We start from the raw sequence: 17,928 nt of genomic DNA on the forward strand, positions 1-17,928 counted from the left end.
GGTTAAAGCCCTTCTCCAGCTTATTAAAAAAAAAGTGCAAAGATTACCAAACACCTTTTTTTTTCAGGGTGCAGGGGTGCTCCAAGTAAAGTGTGGTATCATACACAGTGTATGGAGAGGAGATTCAGGGCCCCCTGAGTCAGGGGTGATATGGTGTGTGTCCTATATACCACTTGCATTGTATATATAACATATACAATGCAGTCAAAATATATAATATGGGAGTAAATACAGAGGATGGGGAAGCCCGCTGACACACAGTAGTGCTGTGACAGCACTAAATGGCCCCTGCATCGCCACCCCTGGCGAGGAAACAACTGGTCGAGTCTCACGAGTGTTGACATTTTAAAAAAAAATACTTGTCCAAGGACTAATGCGGGGGCCCAATCTACTTGTCCTTCATGACAATTGACTTGACATGATACAAAAAAAATTATTTTGAACCGTATTTAACCGTGCTAAGAGGCTCTTCTCATTGGTCAGCGCCGTCACCTGATTGCAACTTTCGAGCGAAATTCAAAATCCATATCGCAGGGCTATGCTGGATGGCAGTATGGGGTACAGATAGTACACCTGTACCGGTCGAGGGGAAGGACCATTTACACTATAATAGCAATCGCCTGAACAAGGACCTTTATGGCAGGATCACCTGGAATTTTTTTTTGTTTACTCATTTATATTGAGATCGTAGTCCATCACGGGATTGAGCTTGGAGCAGTGACTACTTTACAACACACACAGGGACCACGGGGAACAAAAGTAGCCACCCTCCAGAAGGTAGGACAGTGTCAGCACCAATTCAGAGATGATTTGATGATCTACAGCTGAGCGATACATAAATAAGATACATTTTTCTTAATAGTTAAGGTACTTGAATATTTTTTTAAGATATACGTCTGAGTTCAGTGTCACTTAACTACACTAAACTGAATTATTTTAAGTATCAGTAAATGTTTCAGCTCTTTGAAAGCAGTTGTAAAACTTTTCCATGTCTTTCTATGACTTAGTCTTGTTTTAGTAAATACATGGGGGTTCATTTCTTCTTAAATATAAAAAACACCTACTAATTACTGATACTCAATAGGTAGTATAAAAACTGCAATGTGTCAGTGTTTTGCAAGTAGTAGCTATGCGGAAAACTGTATACTATTTATTACAGAAAGCCTGCTCTGAATGTGATACAAAGCACCATACAAAATCAAAATGTGGGTAGAAAGTCCAAACAATATTAGACCAAATGTTAAAGTAATAGGAAGCTAAGCCAGCCACAGTCCAGAATGACTATGAATCAACCTTGCAGCTCTTCTCAAAAGCTTACAAAACAAAAGAATAGCAGAGTACACCGGCATAGTGTACACTTTGGTTTCATTAATTTCTTTTTACAATTGTCAGTATTATTTTTTGATTCCCATGACCTTCCTAACTCCATGCTTATGACAAGGTGGCAAGATCTGAAACCTTTCCCTGTACTGGGTATTATATGTATCAATATATGTATTTATATTGAAAACAAATGAAATTCAATGAATGCATGTGAAAGGGATGTAAGTCAACAATGTCTCGCTGCTCCTTTTTTTTAAGCAAATAATGAAAAAGCCTTTTTAATAAAAAGAAAAACAAATAAAACAGAATTTAGAGCAGTGACTCAGTTGATAGTGGTACAGAGGACGGAAGTACACATGTTTATGTAAATATTTTTATTAAGAGTATTTGAAGAGTGTTTTTGAAGGTAGTTGTGTCTTCAGTGGTCAGTAAATTGTGGCCTCAGAAATTATACCCTCGTGTAAATTCTGGCTTCTGTACAGTTCCTGGCCTGGTTTTTGTGTAGTTCTTGGCTGTTCTCACAAATATCTGATACAAATCTGTAGTCTCCTACCCTATGACTTGCTTGTTGCAATGTACAGTGTGAGAGATCACTGGGTGAGGGGGGACTGGGAAAATGCTTCCTCCTATCTGCAGCAGACTGATGACTCCAACAGATGTAGTTTTCTTAAAAAATAATACTGTTGCTGTATATTGTGACATATCCGCAAAGAAACTTTATAGATTTACTGAAAGTAGAAAAGTCAGTTAAGGTAAAGGTAATGTCCAACCAGAGGTGTTATCACTATCATTAAAACAACTGTATTGGTGCCTTGTTGCTGGTATGGCATTGATTGCACTGCCAGAATATTGGCCCAGTGAGCATTTTGTAGGTGGAAAAGCAGATAACTGATCTGTGCCCCTTATCCAGATGCACCCCACACCAAAAACTTTGAACCCCTACCTACCCAACCTCCCTAACCTCTTCCCCTCTTTATCTTATTAACTTATTTAAGCCTCTCCAGGCTACTCCTTTCATTCTCACTCTGTCCAGACTACCTGTATACCTGGAAACTTACTAAACATCTGTGAAACTAAGAAGTGTTAGGCCTGCCAAGAAGTCCCACCCGTCACTCCGTTTCCTGACCAGTAGTCTTTATATCCCGGCGTCCGGTGGAGAGACAGATAAGAATCGCGCAGCCAGGATATGCAAAGACCCGATGAGCAAGGTGTAGGCAGAACAGGACCAGCAATACAATAATATTGAAAGGAACTACTCACAGTATGGTGTCAGCCAGGGTCAGTAGCCAGTATTTAGAATTACGCAGTACCAAAGGAAATGGGAACTCAGCGTCAGAATCCAGCCGGGTCAGAAACAAACAGAAGGCAACAGGTCCAAAGGGTAGTCCAGAAGGGCAGAGTCAATGTCCAAGCCGGGTCAACAACAAACGGAAACATGGTACAAAAGGGTAATCCAAAGGCAGGTGGGGGACAAGCAGAAGATTATAAACCAGAAATCTAATATAGCAAAGATAATAACACCCAGAATGCACACAGGAAATCCTATACTACGGCAAAGACATGAAGGGGAGGACAGTATTTATAGGTGGCAGATTAGGTAATTTCCTGCAGCTGACCGGTAGGTGGGGTCAGAGCCCCATACAATGTAGGTGGATAGGGCAAGGTCAGCACAAAATTAGAACACTCCAGTGGCTCCACAAGCAAGGAAACAACCCAGAGAGCGAAGGTAGGTGTCCTTTTCACAAACTTTTCTCATTTATTGCTTGTTAAGAATATGTAAATGTGAATTGAATGCCCATAGCCTGGACACAGGTTTACTGTGTCCAGTTAATCTTTTATGAAAATTTTCGTATTTGTTAGTTTATTTTCATTTCCCCAGATTGTAACGTTTTGTTGGTGATTTATAAATAAACAGAAATTATAACAATAGCAACATGTATCTAGCTCTAGTTCTTCTGTATCATGGGCCCCAAAACAAAGAGTACTAAAAGGAGCTGACTTTGTACCATACATCAGTATTGTTGTCTGTTGGGTATAGTGTGTTTTTTTTCACATCTTCAAGGAACTCATATCTTCAAGGAACTTCAGCAGTCATACTCATGCTTTCAAGTTGTAGAATGACACATAGACATAGAAAGACATACAAAAATGCTTGATTTGTTGCCAGTTCCATGTCTGTTGCTGTCAGACATATGTTTTCAAGTTCTTTCTGAGTGAACACTGATCCCACTTACCATTTTGTAAACTTGCACTGCCACTCTCCCCACCCCTTTCCCCCTCTATAGGAATCAATAATGCAAGCTCACCCAAGCTGAATGTTTGTGTTTAGGTGTGAGGTGGAAGTACCAGATGTCTGCAGACAGTTGCATTATCCATTCTATATGATCACCCTTTGGAGGTCCATAGGGACTTTTAGTCTTGCCCACTTGCTGCAGCCATAGTGTGCAGTTGACTTTCATTTTAGCCAGGAAACTGCAATCATTGACAATATATAAGAACCAGTGCATGATTCTGCCACCCCAAAAGCCACTAACAAATATGTTTTCATTAAGGTGTATCCAAACTTATGAGAGAAAATGTAATATATTGCAGCTTACCAGACCACAAATGTGATTGCTGCATTAGTTTCCCTTTCAGACTAAGCACATTTTAAATGAGTACAGACATGTATCTTTGTAACTTCCTGTGTCCTGAACTGAGACCTCAAACAATATTATTAGCTTTCCTAGTTCATCTTTTTCAGACTATGGCACATCTAACCCCTATGTTATGGAGTCAAGGAGAAGAGAATGTGTTTGTAGTCCTAACACATCTCCTGTCCTAGCGTGACAACACCACTCCCCTATAGATACAGTATAGTGAGTGAGTGTTGTCAGGCTAGAATTGGATCATTAGCTGAAAATAAAGGAAAAATACACTGAACAAAGAAACCTAATGCCACCACCACCACAATTAAGGACTGAGAAGCTGCAATATTTATATATTTAGATATGCTTTAAATGTATGGTAATATGATTTTGCAATGCAACAAAATAGCTTTTAGTACCTACAGAACTGCAACCTTAAAAATGTAATTGTCAGTAAAACTTATTTATGCCTGTCTACAAATGAAGAGCTCAGATTTGCTGAGGAACTTTCACACATTTGGGATTTTCTTATTAGTAAAGATCATTTGCTTGAAAATGTGTTTGGTCACTGTGGAAGTGTTCATTTGACTGCATGTTACTGTTATTTTGTACTTGCAGTGTTCCTGAGTGACTCACCACACGTTTTTATGCATAAGGGGACTGTTGCTGTATTATTTTCCTTGCAACATACAATAGAGTACTATATATAATACTTTTCATGTTTGCACTAGTAGTTAATTTTTCTGGACAAGCTTTAGAGATATCCACTCTTTTATGTGACCTTGGAGAGAAAGCAGATCTCTGGAAACCTTGTATAGAAAACTGATCTGTGAGTGCAAAAAAAAAAAAAAAAGATGCTCGTGTTTTGAAGCCTGACTCTAGACAGCAGGTTCATTTTTTAGTTTTGGAAAGATTGGAGAAAAATGAAAATTTCTGTCAGGTTTTTATCCCTGTCTGTGGCCTTGTTGGGAAGATTTTCAGTTACTTCCTGTCCCTGTGATACGGTACAAGAAATGGGGCAGTGGTTTTCACTGAGACAGAAAGGGGCAATCAGCCATAATAATGTGTTCACATTGGAGGGATTTCTTACCCTTTTCTGTCCTGACAAAGAAGTGGGGGGAAATTGTGTTCAATAGCAATACAAGTGATTAAATATTTGACTCTCATTTCCCCCCGCCTCCTGTTGCATCTATGAGACAGGGCATGTGGGGATAACCCTTGAGACTGGACACAGACAACAAATTAAAAACTAAAGAAAAGTTTTAATCCTGTTGTTTTTTTATCCAGAACTAGGAAAAAAAAGCTTGGTTTGAGTTCCATTTCAAAGCAAACCCATGGACAGCACGGGTGCCAGGCGCCTGTAATAGTTCATATTTATGCGTGTTGGATACTCAACTGCGGAGTAGCATGTGGATGATGGGACTCAGTATATGATTCCTGGTTATCACTCTCTAAATATTGTTCAATGGAGGTTGGAATCAATCACATAATTTCTCGTCAATTTGGGCCTATTTGAGTATGAGGTTTAATACGGAAGTTGTACTTCAAAGGCAATATAAGACTTAGCTCAGTCTTAATTGATACGTATGCAAGTATGCAGGTAATGCAATCAGTTAGCCACATATGAATCAGTTCAGTCCTACGCAGAGTATGCAGGAAATGCAGTCAGCTAGTAACATATGAATCAGCTCAGTCCTATGCAGCGATGCCCTGCTGTACCACAACGTAGTGAGTCTTTCGTGCGTGAAAGGGAAGGAGCCTGGTGATGGCCTGGACGTGTGCGGCCCCGCATGTCATCGCTGGACCGCGGACGGGTAAGTCTATCACAGAGCCACTTAAATCAACCTGGCTGTCAGGGTATATCAGTCAGCACCCATAGTACAGCTCCTGTCCGGATCTCTGCACGAGCCGATGCACATATGCATGCGCGTGTTCTGCGCTACATTTCCAAATATTGCAGATAAGAATGCGCATGTGTGAAAACGAGCATGCACACGTCTGTTCTTGGTGCCAAGCAGGCTATGTAAGGATGGCTTCTGCATCTGCACATTACTGAGAGATCTTCAGCTGTATCCTGCATTCGTGATCATGTTTCTGATATCTGTTTGACCTGGCTTGATTCCTGCCTGCCTTGTGACTTCAGCTTGTCCTCTGACCATTCTTCGGTCTACTGATTTGGTACCACTCTGCTCGGAAGTGTATGACCCTGCCTGCTCCTGACATCACTTCTGTCTCCTGCTTCTGCACCACGCTGCCTGCATGTTACCGACCTGCCTTGTTCCTGACTTCCCTTCTGCTCCAGTGCTGTCTGACCTGCTATCAACCACCAGCTACCTCTGGCATCCAGCTGTCAGCATCATCATCTCCGGTGTTTTAAGCATCCACATCACCCATAGGCACTTGTGCCCCTCTCTGTCTGTACAACTGCTGTCTCATCTCTAGGGGGCTCAGACGAGAGTTGCAAGTGGAGTCCTTCCTCTCCTTCAGGCTCACACCAAGGTACTACCTGACACCAGCACTAAAAATCAAGGTCCACTTACTTAATAATGGCCACCACCTCCCATGCCAAAATGCCAATTTTAAGTGAAAAAAATGTAGCAAACCAACTTACCTTTCTCTTGTCTTTTTGCCTGCAGCACTTAGGCAAGGGCGTGAAGATAGGTCACCAGCAGTCCAAAATGCAAAGAAAATATCCTTTAGTGCAGAAAACGCCACATAGGTCAAAATAGCCAAAGTTTCGTGGGCGTGCAGGGTCCCTTCCTCAAGTCGACACAGTGAGGTCATTTTGGAGTGCTGGTGGCCTATATTCACATCTCTGAGGTTCTGCACAATGCCACACGTGGTGGTCACTACGAACATCTTACCTACACCAGTTACAATGCTGTATGGTGTGCAGCAGGCACTTTCTACAACTTAGGCAACAGTAACTAAAAATAATTTACTCAAAAGAATTGTGGTTATTCTTTCAGTGAGATCCCGAGAACTATGAAGATTCAGTCTCTCAAGGCCCTCTTGCACAGTCACAATTTCTGGGATAATCAGTGTTTCCCAGAATCTGAACAATAAGATTAGGCCCTAAAAGATGAGGATTGGAGTTTGCAGAGGCACCTGAATATATCTTACATTACATTTTACAATATTTCACAAATTAAAACTCCTACATAATAAGTGCGTACTGTATATGTTTCTCAGAGTTTCAGCTTGTAACATATTGTAACATCACATTCACCAAGACGGAAGCCAGGGGGTAAAATAAGTATATATTTCTTTACTTTATTGTCCCCATCTTTTGCCCGCGGCACATAGGCACTTAGGCAAGGGTGACTTCACAATGCTTCCAGTGTGATCCTGGAAACAATGAGGATTTTAAAGCTCACAAGAAGACCCCCTTGCACAGTGCTGAAGGGACTTCTCGCAGTATTTGGGATAATTAGCGTTCCCCTGAATCTCGCTGGAAAGATCATAACATGACATTCACCAATGTGGAAGCCAGGGGAGAAAGGTAGCTATCACGTACCTGATGGGGAGACTGACCATGTGAGGATGCTTCCCTTGCAACTTGTGTCCTGAGGCCTCTGGAGGTGGAGACAGAGACCTGGCGGACAGCGAGTGGCACGGGTGCCAGTGGTGTTGAAACCGTGCAAGCAGAAGGTTGCTTCTGTGGCTGAGCTGGGGTAATCCATAAATCAGGGTCAAAACAAGGCGAGGTCAAACCAGGAGAGCGTAGACGGTACAGAGGGATCAGGCAGAGACAAGTCCAGTAATCAGTCCAAGGTCAGTGGCAGGCAGCGAGCAAGAGTAGTCGAGCCAAGGTATCGGGTCAAAATCCAGGAGACAGGCAGTTCGCAGGGACAGGGAATCACTGAATACTGAAGCACGGGGAGGGGCTGAACACAATCCAGCAATCCATGGATGTATAGGCCGGGTTTAAATAGGGAAGTGGAATGATTAAGCGTGTCACTTCCGGTGCGCCATTTAGCGCGTTTTCCTATGCGAAGTCCGCGTTATGCGCATGCGTGTAAGAGTTCTCCGAACGGGACTTGGCATATGTGATGGAGGGGAATGTTGCTGACAGTAGCTATATATGTTTTACTTTATTGCACCATTTGGGGATGGGGGTACTGATAAGTGGACCTTGCTTTTTTAGGTCCACTTTAATTTATTGATAAAGCACTGAGGTTACTTAAAAATGGGCACTCTTCACGGAAAAGCCACATGCTTATTGCTTCCTATTTGGCTACAAAGTATGATGGGGAGGGTGGGGTGTGGCACAGTGACCAGTAAGAAATGCTCACTAATTCCACTACGGAAGATCCCATCTTTTATATACTTTCCATGCAATGGGGAAACTAATATGCAGCTCAGTATGTGACACTTTGAAAAAGTTGTGCTTGTGCTTCCTTAGTCAATAGATAATGATGATTAAAGTGACACTAAACTCAGGAATTAAAGTTTAAAAATGCAATTAAGTACCCTAATTATAAAAAAAATATGTAGCTTATTTGTGTATGACTTGGCTGTAGAACCTCAAATCATCTCTGAATTGGTGCTGACACTGTCCTTCCTTCTGGAGGGGGGCTACTTTTGTTCCCCATGGTCCTTGTGTGTGTTGTGATGTAGCCACCGCTTCAAGTTCACTCCTGTGATGGACTACAATATCAATACAAATTAGTAAAGAAAATAAGCTACCCTCCAGAAGGAAGGACAGAGTCAGCACCAATTCAGAGATGATTTGAGGATCTACAGTTGAATAATGCACAAATGAGGTCCAGTATTGTTAATCAAATGCATTTTTAGGATTTAACTCCAAGTTTTGTGTCACTTTTTGACATAAAGTCACCAGCACACATGGAATAGAATCATAAACTCTGGATCTCTTTATAAGATCAATGTCACATTAGTCATGAGAAGCCAATGTTTCGGGGCTAAGCAAGGTCCCTTCTTCAAGGTGACATAGTGGGGGTGATTTACTAACCTAAACACACACACACACCAGGTGTGTGTGATTTTCACACAGCAAAACGTATTTATAAACCAAAAAGTCTCTAAAAGCATATTTCCACTAATGCCATATATGGAAAAATCATGCACATGATGCATATATAATGCTGCTTCACAGCTTAGACAAAAATGGTTAGCTCATGCATTTACATTCCTTGCATTCATCAACGCAAGCAACACAACATAGAGCTAATTTACCCAACATCACCTTGGAATTCCTTCAGGGCTTTGCACAACACACCTGCTGGGTGTGTACACATTACAAAGGTGTTTAGATTCCACCCATACATCATGCTGGGAGGGAACACACTGCAGAGGTGTATACACGTTCGTGGTGTGTTTATAAGGTTAGTAAATCAACCCCAGTGACTCACTATGTCACAGCTCACTCCTCATGTATCACTTCCCCCTCCCTTTTAGATTGTAAGCCCTCAGGGGCAAGGCCCTCCTTACCATCATGTCTTGATTTGTATTGTGATTGTAATGTCTTCCCTATATTGTAAAGCGCTGCACAAACTGTTGGCGCTATATAAATCCTGTATAATAATAATAAGAAGGGAGCCTGTGTGACTCTGAAATGGTGGCTTTTCATTGTTGTCTCCTGCACTTCCCTATTTATACTGTAATTAACGCCCCCGGACACTTAGTCAGTGTGCAGGAACTTGCTATCTTACAGTACTTGTGCTTTGGAAGAGTTTTCGATTAATTCAGGTCCTCTTTAATCTAGGCACAAGTCACTCAGATTACAACATTTTAATAACTAACTCATACTGACTGGCAATGCCTTTGGTTTATAATTAATGATAATGTGAATATGGATATTTTAACCGATGACATTTTACTAGCTTTGATCTAGAATTTAGAATGGCAAAAAGGTCTTCTTCATATTTTGAAAAGTTCATGTTTTTCCTACAAATGAAGGTGCTGTTGTGTGTACAGAAAAGCAGGGACATACTGACAGGCTGGGAAAATAGACTCTGGTTATGTTATTATGTTATATTTGAGAACAAATTATCTTACCAGACGTAAGAAGACTCAACCTGCTGCCTTCCACATACTACGATGAGCCCAAAAAAACAATGTGATCTTTCAGACTTACATTGAAGCTAATGTCTGGCTTTAGAAAACCAACTGGGTTTCGTCTTTCGTATGAAGCAAGTAAACTTGTCAAAAACGGGCAGAGTTTTGAAAATATGATGAAAATGCCTAGGCAGGAGTTATCATCTTCATTGACAGCAGAATGTCAGAACAATGGATAGATTAAGAGGTATAGGCAGCTTAAAGTGACACTAAACTCAATAGATGAACCTTAAAAATGCATTCAAATCATCTCTGAATTGGTGCTAACACTGTTCTTTCTTCTGGAGGGTAGCTACTTTTGCTCCTCAATGGTCCCTGTGTGTTGTAAAGTAGCCACAAATAAGATCAATTTTTGTTAATATTTAAGGAGCTTGATTTTTAAGATTTACTGTAACTCCTGATTTTAGTGTCACTTTAAAGGATGTGCAAATCTTGACTGTTCTTGTAATAGCTTGGCTTTGCTATGTCCCCTTTCACCTCCAGTGCTTCCTTATCAGTCTTGTGATGGTTGACCTGGCCGAGTAATATGAAGGCTGGTTCCTATTTCCCTGAAATTCTGGCAACATTTTGGGAGATTTTGTCTTCTTTTAGGTGAAATGCATTGGACTCAATAGGGAAGGCAAAATTAACTTACTTTCAAGTATTTTGGAAATGTTCTTTCATTGCAAAAAAAAGCGACAGGATTTGGATAGTGATTGGATGTGGGGAAGAAAGGTGAGGTCCGAGTCAAGGATAACACCTAGGACCTTGACATGGGGGAGGGTTGGATAGTTGTTTATCAATCTCAAGTGAAAAGTTTGGGGAAAGTTCACGGGCGGGAGGAAATATCATGTGCTCAGTTTTTGAAAGGTTGAGTTTTAAGAAGTGCTGTGACATACAGATTGATATGTCAGTTAGTAGATTAGTGACACGCAAGGACACTGTGGGGGTGAGTTGTGGAGTAGAAAGATAGATTTGAGTGTCATTGGCATTTGTAGCAAATATTTTTAAGCAGCTCAATGAGCAAAACTTAACATTTCCATTTCAGAAAAATTGTGAAACTGGTGAAATTGGTAATTTAATGGCTAAATCAATATAGCTGAAATGACCCCACTCATTCCCACTTCAAATATGAAATCTATTTTGTTGTCATTTATAGTTACCGATTTTTTTTTTTAAACAATCCCCTTTCTTCAGTTTAGAGGTGAATCTTCATTACTTGTTATTGAAAACCATCTCCATGTTTGCTCTTTCTAATAAATCAACTTCATTTAGTCAGTCAAGCTTTTTCTAAACTTTGACTTGGCTAAGTCTGCCCTACACGATATGAGATTTCTTTCCTACAGTTTACTTTTTGTTTTTTCTGTTGCCCTTTTGCCACTCACGGAGATCTACAGCATTCTCCGTATTAAATGCAGTTATATATTTTACTGTAAGGCACTGGCAGACTTGCCAATATATCAGACACACAGCTAATGAGTTGAGCATTTAAGATAAGCCTAGGAGGATTTAATTAAAGGTCTTCATATTGATATTTAAAGACCCTAAAGGACTAAGCCCTTGTTATTTATTCACTTAATCTCAGGTGACTCATAAACAGTCACAGTAAGATTTTCTTGTTTTTTCGGTTTTTGATTCAGAGTAGGGTTTGCTGTTAGTTGTGATATAGCTTAGATTAACATTAAAGGAAGTAATTCTTTAAGATCTTATATTTTAGTCTGTTGTTTAACCTGTCTAAAAACAACAATGGTTTGTTTGGTAAAACAAAATTGTAAAAATAATATTTTTACATGTTTAGTTTTACATTATTGTAGAAAACATTTGAAATCATTTTACAATATACAAATGTAAAAAACTATTTAAAGGGAACCTATTGTGCTTTTGTACATATAGCTTTCCTTCTTTTTTTTTTGTTTCTATGTAAACAAAATATTGCAGATCAATAATATGTATTCTGCTATCCAGCCATCAGTTGTTGCTTTAGGCTCCTTTTCATATGCTTTCCTCTATCCCTTTGCTTTCTTGTTGTGAAAAGCTTTTGCTTACAAAGCCCAATACCTCAGCTGAAATTTACACCCGCACATAAATGAGGCAGAGTAGCGACTCCTCTCTTTTTGGACGGCGTCGTCTGAGGTTTCAATGAGAGACAGCCTAACTATATATAGTAGCAATTTAAAGTGATTTTAAAGTCAAAGGGATTTTAAGCTATTTCAAATGCTGATGAAATCACTTACAATGTATGCTGCTTCTTGATGTTTAAAACTTTTAGTTTCCTATAGAATCAGCTAGTCCTGTGAGCACTGATCCTGACTTCCTGTTTTATTGTGACTCCTTTCTCAAGCAGAGTGCTATGTGTGCTAGTAAGCTGTATGTGTCTCAACAATCACACAGACACAGCAAATCAAGCTACTACCATCCCCCCTGCCCCCTCTCCTCCCTCCTCCCTTTTCCAAGCTGGTAGATGAACAGTTGCTGGAGTCTGCTCTGTCCTTTGGGATCTAGTACTGGACAGGAAGTTCAGGGAAGCTGAGCCGAGAGAAGGGGAAGCAGCTGGTTAGGAACATGATGATTGTAAGTGTTTGGGCAAACACTTACATGGGGGGCTCAATAATTTACTGAAGGAAGATAATATGTTTTGTGCTTCCAGGTCAGTTTACAGGAAGTGACAAATACACTGCATTTCTGGCAAGATTAACAAGATTATACTTATTGAAGATATTCTTCACCTTAAAAAAGTAAACTAATGTAGTCAACACATCCAAGCACTGGTAAGCTGAAAAATATTAAATTTTTGTTCTTGGGTTTAGAGATCTTTAATTCCTTTTATCTCATGGGGGTTGCAGTCAATGAGATCTCAGTGTCAAAAAACTTAACCCTTTAGTAATGTATGTACTGTCTATAAAATTATAGAATAATGGCATCCCTGTCATCAGATTTTTTTGATATGTTAAAAGACTTCTAATTGAAAAGTACAACTTTTACATACTTTCCATGCAATGGGGAAACTAATATGCAGCTCAGTACGTGACACTTTGAAAAAGTTGTGCTTGTGCTCCCTTAGTCAATATAGATAATGATAATTGAAGTGACACTAAAATCAGAAGTTAAAGTTTAAAAATGCATTCAAGTACCATAACTATTAAGAAAAATGTATCTTATTTGTACATCACTTGGCTGTAGATCCTCAAATCATCTCTGAATTGGTGCTGACACTGTCCTTGCTCCTGGAGGGGGGGCTACTTTTGTTCCCCATGGTCCCTGTATGTGTTGTAAAATAGCCACCACGTCAAGCTTGCTCCTGTGATTCACCATATCCAGTGCATTCTAGCATGGTTAGTGGTTGGGAATGCACTGGATCTCATAATTAAAGCCTCCCATGTTCTGGGGTGGGAGCGGGCGTGGTGATGCCATTCATATCAATGGCACTGCATGCAAAATTTTTTGCGATCGCACCACTTCTAAACCACAGGAATTTCTGTACCATGCATTCTGGTGTTGGTAAACACACTGCGGGCAGGAGTGGTGTCTGCGGTGCCATTGACATAAATGGCACCACCACGCCTCCCCCCCCCCCAGAACGCAGGAGGCTTTAATTATGCAATCCAATGTGTTCCAGCCACTAACCGTTCCCGGAACGCACTGGATATGGTGTGAACCAGCCCTTAGACCTGCTCAGTGTGAAATGCTTACAAACATGCTTACAGGCATCCCTCTGCACTGATACAAATTTATCAAAAGCTGAACTCCATGCAAACAGCTAAATAGATGGATTAAATATATACTACTGTATGTATTTAATCCGTCTATGGGAGTTGCTCTACCTGCCAAAAGAGTTGTACATCTGTCCATCTGGTTTTAAAACTTTACAGCCTGCCAAACAGCAGAGCCAGGCTGGTGACCTTACTTTTCTCTGCAGCCTTTATTGTCCTATTTTTTTATTGCCCTATTGTCTTTCTTTTATTTTTAGTAAAAAGGAAGTAACATGGTACTTTCTGAGGCCTGTGTTTTGTACCTACCTCCCTCCCTGTATCCTGCATCACAAGGTAGGTTTAAATGTGATCGGTTGCTGTGAGATACTTCTTAGTTCTGGCTTTTTTCAAGCCAGGCATTGTGTGTGGGAAGCAGCAAGGATTGCGCTCCAGTACCATCACCAGGTACATTCCAGAATCGCTGTGTTAATGACATAAGGAGTGGGGTGAGCTGGTGCAGTACAGGAGTGTTGATGTGAAAAACGGAACTCAGCAGGTAGGCTGTGCTCCCTGTATGCATCTCAATGCTTAATTTATCTATTTTGACTGGAGTTTACCTGTAACCACAGACAATAAGCAGAGTTTTTAAACTGGGCATTCCTTGATTGTGACAGCAAATGTGTAATAATTCAATTATATTTTCATCATAACTATTGCACTCTTGTTTCTCTCTTAGAATGATACCACTTCCATGCCTTGGGAATTACTCTCTGCTATGTGACTACAGTCGCTGCAGTTTAATTACCCTATAATTGGATTGTCATTCCTTTGTTCAATAACATTTTCCTCAGCAAATGCAAGGCCTGGAGTCAAGATAATTTTGCTTAAACAAATACAGCTTGAACACAGAAAAAAAAAAAAAACCTGACATTTCTATTTGCAAAGAATAATGCTGCAGAATATGTGAAATATTTTTAGTCGGACAAAAACTCGGCTTATTTGACAGATGACTCGGTTGCTATAAAAATATTCCTGACTGATTTGTTAACAAGCCTTGTTAAACTGAGATGCATTGTCCTTGATCCATAAAGATCTAAAAGAAAAGAAGCCTTGCCTGGCTAGATAGTATGTAAATTAGGCTGTGTCTAATTTTATCCCGCTGAAGAAGAAAAAAAATGGATTTCTCAATGAACCACTTTAAAGGTAGAACTTTTTGAATGATTTTTCTCAATGACGCAAGGAGATGCTATGGAGAATTAGATCAAATCTAGCTAAGATGTTGAAACAGAATAAGCATCCAGCTGGGAGGTTTGCTATTTGGAGATGTGCTTTAAAAAACAGAGGAAAAAAATGCTTTTGAAGTTTAGAACGCTAGGCAAATCATAAAACGCTGCAGTAAAAATGCCCTGTGAATAACTATTACCTGTGGCTGCTTTTTGTTTTTGCTTGAACTGCTTGAAAAAGATATAAGACCAAGAGACTTTGTGCAAATTTATCTGCAACAGAAAAAGACAAATTTACTAATGTAGTTCATGACTTTACTAATTTTTCACCTTTTGTTGTTAGGGTGCATCAATGATTTGCACTCTTCATAAACCCATATTTTATTCACAATAGAAAATGGAAAACAAATTAATTGTACCATTTTAAGAAAATAATAAGGTAATTTTGAAATTGATGGCAGCAACACATCTCAAAAAAGTTGGGACAGGCAACAAAAAGATGGCAAAGTAAATGGTAATAACAAGGAAAAGCTGGAAGAACATTTTGCGACGTTTTAGGTTAATTGGCAACAGGTCAATAACATGACTGGGTTTAAAAAGAACATTTTAGAGAGTCAGAGTGTCTCACGATTAAAGATGTGGGGGAGATTCACCTATCTGTAAAAAGCTGTGTCAATTAGGGATGCACCGATACCACTTTTTTAAGGCCGAGTACGAGTACCGATACTTTATGTCGAGTAATATCACAATAATGTTCCTCAAACTTTAAATATATCATCATCTACAGTACATAATATCATCAAAAGATTCTGAGAATCTGGAAAAATCTCTGTGCACAAGGGATAAGGCTACCTGTGTGGATACCTGTGATCTTCGGGCCCTCGGATGGCTCTGCATTAAAAACAGGCATGATTCTGTGGTAGACGGCACTGCATGGGCTCAGGAATACTTCCCCAAATCACTGTCTGTGAACACAGTTTGTCGTGCCATCCAAAAATGCAAGTTAAAGCTCTATCATGCAAAGAAGAAGGCATACATGAACATGATCCAGAAACGCCGCAGTCTTCTCCGGGCCAATTCTCATTTAAAATGGTCTGATGCTAAGTAGAAAACTGTTCTGTGATCAGATGAATCGAAATTCGACATTATTTTTGGCAACCATGGGTGCCGTGTTCTCCAGACTAAAGAGGAGAGGGACCTTCTGGCTTGTTATCAGCACTCAGTTCAAAAGTCTGCATCTCTGATGGTATGGGGTGCATTAGTGCATGTGCAATGGACAGCTTGACATCTGGAAAGGCACCATTAATGCTGAAAAATATATTCAGGCTTTAGAGCAGCATATGCTCCCATCCAGAAGATGTTTTTTTTCAGGGAAGGCCTTGCAAATTTCAGCAGGACAATGCTAAACTGCATACGGCATCTATGACAACAGCATTGCTTGGTAGTAGTAGTAGTAGTAGTAGTAGTAGAGTCTAGGTGCTTAACTGACCTGCCTGCATTTCCGATCTCTTCCCAATTGAAAATATTGGGCGCATCTTGAAATGAGAAATACGATAAAGAAGACCCTGGTCTGTTGAGCAGTCAGAATCCTATATCAGGCAAGAATGGGACAGCATTCCTCTCCCAAAACTCCAGCAACTGGTCTCCTCAGTTCCCAGACGTTTATAATCTTAAAATGGTCCATTTTGTTAATTTAAACATTTGATATGTTTTCTATTTTTCTATTTTCTATTGTGAATGAAATCTGGGTTCATGAGATTTGCAAATCATTCCATTCTGTTTTTATGTAGATTATACACAGCGTCCCAACTTTTTTGGAATTGGGGTTGTATACAACCACATGACAGCTGTGTGGGCCACTAAATGTCCTTCCTTTCAGAAGCTTTGATTGACAACACACCCTTCAGATTGCAATGTTTTTTGTTTCCAGCAGCATTTACAGAAGTCAATTTACTAAAGGCAAACAGGCTGTTCACTTAAGGGAAAATTTCAGGGGAAGTTTCCCTTGACATGAATGTGGTGAAAAATTCACTTTGTAAAGAATAACAAATCACGTGCAAGGAAAATAAAAGTATTTTTGCTTGCATATGATTAGAGGATGGAGCTTCACAACATTCGCTAAGCTAAGGAAAAACCTCACCTACAAAGTATAGATTCCCTTGCAAAAAAAAAAAAACTTTTGCTGCAAAACTAGCATTCAATCAGAGGCTTTCCAAGTATTTATTTTCCAGCACTAAATGTTTTTAGTCTTTTGGGTTGAATGAATGTCATCCTTATTTACCCTACTGTCATGGACACTACCCTCAGCTTGTGACTGGACAGTGAAGGAGAAGCAGCACACTGATGATCCTATCACTATGTTTCTCTGCTTCTACTCCTATTACCATCTACCATTCTCCTTGTCATCACGTGAACTGATTTAATCCTTGTTCTGCTTCTTCCTCTCCCACTCTGAGCTCTGTTGCACAGGAATTGCAAGAGGCTGATCCCAAGGCAAATTCAGATACTTAGACTGCTTGCATTTAAAATAATACATTAACATGGTTATTCACAAAAGGGTGAAGTGTTTGGAGAAGGCAGGAGAAGTGAACAATCTAGGAAAAAAATCTCCAATTCACCTCACTTTCCAGTTCAGCTAAAAGTATATTCTCCCTTGGGCAAAATTATCACAAAATGCATTGGAATCAAGGGGAAAATGAATTTTGGCAAAATGCCACCACTCATCCCTTACAGCAAATGTACCCTTGACAGTTGATTTACAGAGTGTTATGTGTGTCTATGGTGTAAACTTACTAAGGCAAATAGGCTGTTCACTTTGCAGGAGAATTTTCCCTTAGCTTAGTAGTGGTGAGAATTCACTTATCAAAGAATATCAAATCATGTTCAATGAAAGTTAAGAAAAACAAAACAGTATTTTTGCTGGCAGATGATTGGATGATTGAAAGTGAACAACCTGTTTACCTTTTATAAATTAACCACTATATCTCTCTGACTGAAACTTCATAT

The sequence above is a fragment of the Nanorana parkeri genome, unplaced genomic scaffold (genome assembly GCF_000935625.1).
Source record: "Nanorana parkeri isolate BGI_ZX_2015 unplaced genomic scaffold, ASM93562v1 scaffold1159, whole genome shotgun sequence".
Taxonomy (NCBI): domain Eukaryota; kingdom Metazoa; phylum Chordata; class Amphibia; order Anura; family Dicroglossidae; genus Nanorana; species Nanorana parkeri.